The 8,852-nt window shown below is 42.8% G+C and overlaps 1 protein-coding gene across 2 annotated transcripts in view; it reads right to left on the reverse strand.

Annotated features, from left to right (window-relative positions):
* SLC7A2 (solute carrier family 7 member 2) overlaps positions 1 to 8,318 on the reverse strand; it is a 71,839-nt gene extending 63,521 nt beyond the window's left edge. For both annotated transcript variants that reach the window (XM_045996536.1, XM_045996513.1), the window contains exon 1: positions 8,180 to 8,318. The gene's annotated coding sequence lies outside the window, so the exon portion shown is untranslated. The remainder of the gene's footprint in view (positions 1 to 8,179) is intronic.
* Between the last annotated feature and the right edge of the window lie 534 nt (positions 8,319 to 8,852).

An 8,852-nucleotide genomic window follows, 5' to 3' on the forward strand; every position in this document is an offset into this window, starting at 1 on the left:
TATCTTCCCTTACAAAAAAGTTCATGTACATTTGTCATATACATTGAGAAGCCAAAGAGAAGAGGCTTTGGTAGGGAAGTAACTCTGAATGCCACTGAGTTCCATAGTGATTAAACTGTGAGCCACCAGAGCATCTCATTCATAAGGCACATCCTCAGGGCACAGAGTGGGCACTCACTCTTTACTCTAAGCTGAAATGCACTGAAAAACTCAGTCGTGTTGTTTGTTTTAGGTGATGAAAAAAGTGAACTCTCAGTAGGTTTTGGGCTTGGATGATGCTTCTTATTCTTGTCACTCCTTCAGATAAGTCTAGGGCCACACAGCCTGTCAAAGCTGACAATGCAACATGGTCAAACCTGAACTAGCGATCTCACTTTGCTTGCTTAGCCACAGCCAACATGACTTCATTTTCATGCATACGCTGCCCTGGGGGAAAAAAAGAGTTAGATTCCTAACATGGCCAAGACAGTTCAGATTGTTAAGGAGCCGTTTGGATGGAGTGTCAAATCTCACCCCTGGATCCTTCCAATCAACCGCTCAAGGAAAAACAGAATTAAAGAAACCCCTTAAAAGTTGATGTTGGATTCAAACACAAATGTAAAATTGTATTGTTTAATATGGTCATCAAAATGGCTCAGTAGGTTAAGCCTCTGCCTCCAGCTCAGATCATGATCTCAGGCTCCTGGGATGGAGCCCCACATCCACTCTCTGCTCAGCAAGAGGCCTGCTTCCCCTCTCTCTCTGCCTGCCTCTCTGCCTACTTGTGATCTCTCTCTCTGTATCTAATAAATAAATAAAATCTTAAAAAAAAAAAAAAAAAAGGCTAGGCGGACTAGCCTGAATTTATTGGGCACAGGATTTTCCCAGAGGAAGCCACACCTAAGTTGATACAAACTATCAGTAAGTTTTCATTTAGAATTTTTATGGAGTTGCAAACATCTCTGTAGACTACGAGCCCCATGAGAAAGTAGTAAGTATCCTCTGCTTCAAGAGACCAGGAACAATACAGAACTGAACACAAAGTGAATTTCAAAAGGATAAAAAGAGTCACCATCTAAAGAAAGCTGCCTTTCTGACTGAAAGGGGAAAACTTCATTTAATACAAATGTTCTCTACTTAAAGGAACAATACAAGATATTTGCAAAGACTTTTATTTGCTAATTTGTTTAGGAGAAATTTAAAGTTTTTCTATTCATATAGTATTTTAAAACAATAATACAATGAATATCCACTCACCATCAACCCAAGAACTTAGAATATTTATTGGTCAGAAATGAAGCAGTCAGTAATGGCATGACAACAGTATGCTACAAATGAATAATTAGAATTAATGTAATTCTTAGCACCTAAGGTCCAGTAAACAAAAATCTTGTGAAGTGATTTTTTTGTGAAGAGATTTTTAATAAGGTTTGTCTTCGTAAACTAAAGATGTAAATTAAATACCAGTCCTTCTCATCCCCACCGCCTCTCAGGAACAATCATCAGGTGTTTTCATTTTGTTTTTAATGGTATATTCACAAGAATCTTGAAACCTGGAAGGTGAAAATGTGGCACTCGGTTCCGTGTCTTCATGGAGACCTTCTGTGCACCACCCAAGAACTCTGACAGGAACTGAAATATAATTTGGGTTCTATAGTCTCTTTAAATTTCCTTTCCCCCTTAGGGTGCCTGGGTGGCTCAGTGGGTTAAGCCTCTGCCTTCAACTCAGGTCATGATATCAGGGTCCTGGGATCAAGCCCTGCATCGGATTCTCTGCTCATCACCTGCTTCCCTCTCTCTCTCTGCCTGCCTCTCTGCCTACTTGTGATCTCTCTCTATATATCAAATAAATAAAATCTTTAAAATAAAATTTTAAATAAAATATTTTTTTCTTCTACTAGGTCAACTGTAGGACACTAAACTAAACGTGCTTTCTTTTAACAAATCAGCTCTTCCCTCTCTAATGTGGGAAAGACAAGTCATCAGCACTTTTTGTCCATCCCTTGTCCATTGCAAGCTGAAAGCAAATATTGTAACTGTCACTCAGGTGGAGACACGGACTGCTTTCCTGGTCTTGAGTGGATGTTCTGTGCAAGAAGCAGTAATGGGAGGATGGATGAAGATCTCTTGCGATCTTTCCATTGTTAAGAGGCTCTTGATGGGTTTTTAAACTCATTACATTTGCAAAAATGTGCCATGCTTGCCTAATGTAAGAACTCAACTGTTAGAGTGAGAAATTAAAAATTTCATGTCCTTAATTTGATTGCACTTTTGGAATGGCTTTATTATTCAAGATTTCCATCTAAAATATAATCTCCTAATGGGTTTTAACATTCTTCTAAGACCTTTCAGACTAGTCTGAATTTACAGTTAAACATAATTTTCCAGAAGTCTGGAGTAATAAATAGTAAACAATTTTGCCAGACTAATAATAAGTACTACTGCCCTCCCAAATGCATATTTTGGTGAATAACTATTCAGCCAAATTCAAGTCCAAGTGACTCAAGTTTTACCCAAAAGAAACTAGAGGAGAAGGAAGATTGGTTTTAACAGCAATAGCAGTAACTGTAATGATGATAATACCTGAATTGGGTGGGCATTTAGTCAATGTCAGAAACACAACACATACTTTTTTAAAAAAGTAAAGCTTAGAATAGATTGTTATCTCTTGTCCTGATACCTTCAGCTATTTGTGTCACTCAACTGGCAGCTTTATCATTCCCTTTCCATCGTATGATTACTTGTTAACTCCTTCACTGGGTGATCAACGCCCAGAGAACAGGAGCCAAGTTATTTATTCTTTGCTTCTCTACGGACTCCAGATCTGGGCAGTAAATACATACAATGAACTCCAGATCTGGGCAGTAAATGCATACAACACATACGCATCCAAAATGGATTAAGTAACTGCTGTTCATGGAAGACTCCAAATAGATTATCTCATAAGATATTCTTAGAATCAAAAATGACAAAGTCGTATTTCCTATTCCAAGGCAATCCTAAAGTATCGAAACAATATTCAGTAACTTGGATGCACACACAACTGCTAAACACTATAAATTCTGCGTATGAGTTACAGTAAATTTTGCATATTAGTTTCACAAAAAATCAAATCTAGTTGTTTCCACCAAATGCATACCTTCTTTTGGAAACCAGATAGCAGGAATGGGGAGAGGGAGGGAACATAACCCACATGCTTTGGGAAAATAAACTCTCCATATGATACAGAGATGATTTCACATTCCTACCACTCAGATATATTTCAAGTTCTAGAGATCGTAGTGTGACTTTTAAAAGTAGAAATTGAATCGCATTCTGAAAATCTGCCTTCAGCACACATTGAATGTACAAAACTAAGGCTGAACATGCAAAGAGACCCCATTTTTTCCTATAAGTTTTAACACACAGTCACTTAGTTCCACTATTGGTTACCTCCACTCTCCCTTATTTCACTAGTGACTATTATCATTACCATTGTTTACCCATATAACAGCTAGATACCCAGAGCCAAGGCAAGAAAAGACCCTAACCAACCAATCTTTATCTCTAATAATCAAAATACCAACTCCTTTACCATTTTTTGGTCTACACAGAAGTAAAATAATAAAAAATAAACTTTCAGGTGTACTTTCTTAATTGTTTTGAAGAGATGAGTATTTATTTTTCAGTAGAACACATCCAATTATCTTAAAATCTGAACTAAAAAAAAAGTGGGGGAGGGGCAAAAGTAGAAGAATAAAATGAGAGCCTCTTAATTACAGCATCATTCAGCATTCCTGTGACATGAAGCTCCCTCCACCATGATCACTAGGCTCACTAGGAAGGAGGCTTTGACGGCATAAACAGGATTGTATTACATATAATTGTATAAAGACGTAGGGAGGCTTCCTGAAGCCAGATTGGGTTAAGGAAAGAAAAGAATTTTCCCCAGAACTGTGGGAAAAGCTAGTAAGAATCAACAAGGGACATAAAAATTCTTTGCTGTGTATTGTTCACAAAATATTCCAAAAATGAATACAACATAGGGCTTTTTTTTTTAAACTCCTGAAAAAAAGGTTAAGGAATGTTCTTATATCATCTGTCTCACGGCCGAGACCCAGATTGGCTCGCAAAGAAAGGTACTAATATGCGGCACCAGAAATGAGTATGGATTTTGTTTTTATTTATTTTATTTTTTGAAAAGGGATGGAGAGAAGCATGAAATCAAATTTATAACATATGCAGAATGAAATCATCACATAGGACGCTGTAGCCTGGTGATTCCATCTTGGATGTAAGAACTCCCCAAGAGTTTCAACAACTTATGTCCATACACACCCAGAAAACCGGAACCACAGATTTCCCTGAAGAGAGAGATCCAGCGTAAAATTCTAAATAGGAACCAAGAGATGCAACCCACCTATTTAAATCCAGCCTTTTAAACAAAAACTGCTTTAACTCAAATCTTAAAGTCAATACGAATGGTACTTACCAATGAGAAGGTTAACTCAACAGCAGCAGAGGCCACTCCCAGAAACATTTAAAGTTTAAGAGTCCATAAGCACAAGAAAAACAACAGTGCACTCTGTGTTTCCACAGATTAACATATGCTTATTAAGTTGGACAAGAAAAATTAATAGATAAATCATGTTCTGATTATCCTAACTGAGCTACTGAGAACCTGGAGGACTACTGAGAGCCTGGTGGAAATGAACCCCCAGCTGTTGGTTTAGTTTTGTCAATGGCATCTACAATATTTCCAAAGCCACAAACACCACTTCTAAAACAAAAGCCAAAAAGGCAAGCAAAAGAATATGCAAGAAGAATCAGGACAAATATATAACTACCAGTCAAAACAAACATGTCAAGCATAAGTACTTTTGAGGATGGAACTTAAAGCAGCGTCCTCTCCATATAAGACAGAGTGTATTCTTGCTTTCTGGTGTACATGGTGCTCAAGTCATCTGTTTACAGGTATTGTTACTTGATATAAAATTACAGCAACAAAATAACTACTCATCAATCCCTCAATGAAGGGTTTCCCAAATGCAAACTACCCGAATAATCCTTCCAAAATTGGAGCCACACATTACTTTTGTTGGTCTGGTGCCTAGTACCAAGAAGAGACCCAGTAATTTTCAATGAGGAAATATATATTTGAATATATATTTGAACATAACATAACACCCTTTCTCAAATTATTGAAATCAGTTGGCATTCACTCAACAATAAGACATACTGAGTATGTGTTGTGTCGATATTGTGTTAGGCAATAGAATGAAATGTTATTAAAACAGAAGACAATGAAAAGAATGATTTCATTAGGTTTTTTTAATCAAGGCTTTATCGGAATGGTTTTATATATTCAGATTAAAGGTATAGAAATGAGTTAACCACACAGATTTTCCAAACCATTTAAATGAGTTCTACCAATAAGGGAAGTCCTACAGTTAGCTGAGTTTTTTAATATTCAGTTGGATGCCAAAATATTCAACTGAGGCACACAGTACTAAATATGTGAACATTCAGAAATATATCCAATTGGAAATGTCACTTTCATCCTGTCTGACATCCAGTAAGTGGTATACAGGAACACAGTCCTTAAAAATCAACGTGTTCAGGGCACCTAGGTGGCTCAGTGGGTTAAGCCTCTGCCTTCGGCTCAGGTCATGATCCCAGGGTCCTGGGATGGAGCCCCACATCGGGCTCTCTGCTCAGCGGGGAGCCTGCTTCCTCCTCTCTCTCTGTCTGCTTCTCTGCCTACTTGTGATCTCTGTCTGTCAAATAAATAAAATCTTTAAAAAAAAATCAACGTGTTCATATCATGCTTGGGAAAATAATAAAACAACCAGCCACATAGGATATTTTCAATATTCTGTTCTGAAAGTCAGTCACTGAAGGGCATCAAAGTAAAACCAGCAGATGGCCCTGAACACTTAAAAAAAAATACTAATATTGGTATATAGCTAGGGATATGTGGAGTAGCAAGCAAATAAAACAGAAGGGAAGCTAGAAACTAGGCTAAACAGAGAACTCACTGAAGGAAAACTATAGGAGATAGTCCCTTTGAAAAAGCAGGCTGAAAAGAACAGAAACAGCCACAGATGACGGCTCAGGTCTGGCCAGAAGAGCCAAGAGAAGCACTAAGAACTTTACAGTAGGACAACAAAAGGTGGGCCATGCAGAATGGAGACCATGCACTTTCCAACTCTGCAAAGATGAGTAGGTGTGTAGCGGAAAGCAAGACCTTGAAAATTCTTCAGGCACAAATGTTCAAAAACAAAAAACAAAAAAGGCTCAGTCAGTTAAGCGGCTGCCTTCGGCTGAGGTCATGATCCCAGAGTCCTGGGATCTAGTCCTACACTGGGCTCCTTGCTTAGCATGGAGCCTGCTTCTGCCTCTGCCTGTAGCTCCCCCTGCTTGTGCTTGCTCTCTGTCTCTCTCTCCCTCCCTCTCTGACAAATAAATCAAGAAAATCTAAAAAATACATATATGAGAATATAAGATGAAAAACTCCAGAGTATTCTCAGACTTTTCAAACACCAACAGCTACCTTGACTCCCCTCCCAGCCTCTTATTCTCTTTAACAGACTCTAAGTCCACTGATAATGATTAGAGATTTTGGAATCAAAAGGGCTTTGCCGACAACATGCTAAAGAGGCCAAAGATTCTGCAAACTGGATCCCAGGGGATATCAGGCAGAGTTTTACTCTGGTCTCCAAGGCCATGGCACACCCTTAAAGATTAAAACGCCTTAAGGTAAATGACATTCCCCGGTCAGGCACAATGTGGAAACCAAGTGAGGGCAAGGGAGAAAACTGGGGAAAAAAAAAAAAAATCCTAATAAATATGCAGCCTCCCAGGGTTAACCCAGAATAAATAACTAGGAACTTTTTAGTAAAGGAAAAAATTTTTAAATGCGTATTTGCTTCTGCACCAAAAGATCATTTCATTTCAAGCTTTAGTGCAACCGAAAGAAGAAAGGATTTAATTTACAAGGGAAAAAGCAGCTATCAGAATGTATACACTTAAATTATTCTTATCTTGCACATCCCTTAGAAAAGGAGCACAAACACAATTGCTTACAATTTCCTGGGGAGATGATTATTATAAAAGTTTACGGGGGGAAAGAGGCGACTGAAGTTTTAAGGACTGGTTGAGGCAAGAGTGCAAAAGTATCAGTCAGAGGTCACATACACCCTCGCTCGACATGCCAGCCCCCGCCAGCATTCGGAGAGCTCTAGGTGAATAAAATCTGACGATATCCCCTCATTAAAAGGATGAAAGTTTCTGAACCTGCGACCAGTCCTAAAAGTCAACTACATCGTTTTGGAGGCAGTTCTGCATAAATGTAGGCAAGTCTGAATAGGCTGAACCTTTTTACTCCTGAAATCTAGGCACTGTTTCCACTTACAAAGACGCGTAGGACTCGTGGGCGTATTTTTAAATATCTTGAAGACATCGTCTCTGAAGACCTTACTCCCTGGCCTGGGTTCTACGCTTCTGTGCATGTGGGAAAGTTCTCGGGAGGAATGGGTATTCTGAGGCGACGGACTTGGGGTCGCCTAAGCATCAAGAATGGCATTTCGCGTTCGAAGCTGAAGACTGCATGGAAGAGGCTTAAAGGGGTATCTATAGCCCATCTCAAACGTGCTTAAAACTCCACCCATTACTTCCAAGTACCCCCAAACACACATCGCAACATTTTACAACTGTCCTACCAGACCCGGTCAGATCTAGGACGTGAAAGGCTTCCAGAGCTCCAAGCGCTGTTCTACATTTAAACCAAGAATCTCTGGAAGGCGACTTCGGGGACCCCTCAGTGCGCAGGACGGGGGAGAGCGGGTTTGCGCCCCCGGAGATGGGTGCCCAGCCTCCCCCCCCCCCCGACAAGAGCGCCTCAACAGCTCCCGCAAGAAGTGCCCGCCGTCTCCCAGTCGCCGCGACCCTCGCAGCTGCCGCGGACCCCGATGCCTTGGGGACACACGCGGCTGCACCGGGCTGGCCCGGGCGAGGCGCAGCCCTCGAGACGGAGGTCCGCGGCGGCAGCCCCCTTTCGCCGCCCGGGGACTGTCCGTTTCCGAGTCGCGGCAGCGCGGTCTCGGGGCAGCTGCGCGCAGCCGGACGCTGCCCTCCGCGCCCCCGGCCAGCCCTCTCCCCTTCGGCGCAGGCCGCCCCTCGCCGGCGGCCCCTCCGCGTGGCAGCACACTTGGCAACTTACTGGGGAAGTGCTAAGGCCGCGCCGAGGGGGCGGTGGTGGACGAGCGGCTGGAGCGTGTCGGGGCCCGCTGCTCCGGGAGGCTGAAGGAGCTGCAGCCGCCTCGCTGGTCGGCGCGGAGAGGAGCGCCCGGGCCGCTGCGCTGCAGAAGGCGGGCTGGGCACGTGGGCGCCCCTCTCTGTAGCCGCGCCGGGGGCGGGGCGCGGGGCAGGGCGGTGCCGCCTCCTCCCTCCCCCGCGCGGGCCGCCCCGCGCCCGGACAGCCCCGGCTGCTCTGGCCAGCCCTCCGGCTAGGCGGCGTCCGGCCGCTGCGCCGCGCGGTGGGTCCGCGGCCTGGGGGAGCGCGGGTCCTCGTGGGCGTGCGCTCCCCCAGGCGGGGAGGGTGGGCGCGGGGCGCGGGGCGCGCGGCTGGCTCCTGGGGCGTCGGGCCTGGGAAGCGTGGTTGCGCAGGAGGGAAAACTGAATTCCTGCTCTCCTGGGAGGACCCAACCTCAGGAGCGTTGCCAGAGCTCTAAGTGGAGTTCTTCCAAGTGGGGTTTTTGTCCCCCGTTTACTATTCATTCTGAGAAGAATTCTTGAATAAGAATGATAATAACATACTAATGATAATGATCAATAATAGACGCTTTGTCAAACAGTACTACTTCAGTAAAAAATCATGAACGTTTATAAAAATG

Source organism: Meles meles, chromosome 2, assembly GCF_922984935.1.
Source record: "Meles meles chromosome 2, mMelMel3.1 paternal haplotype, whole genome shotgun sequence".
NCBI lineage: Eukaryota > Metazoa > Chordata > Mammalia > Carnivora > Mustelidae > Meles > Meles meles.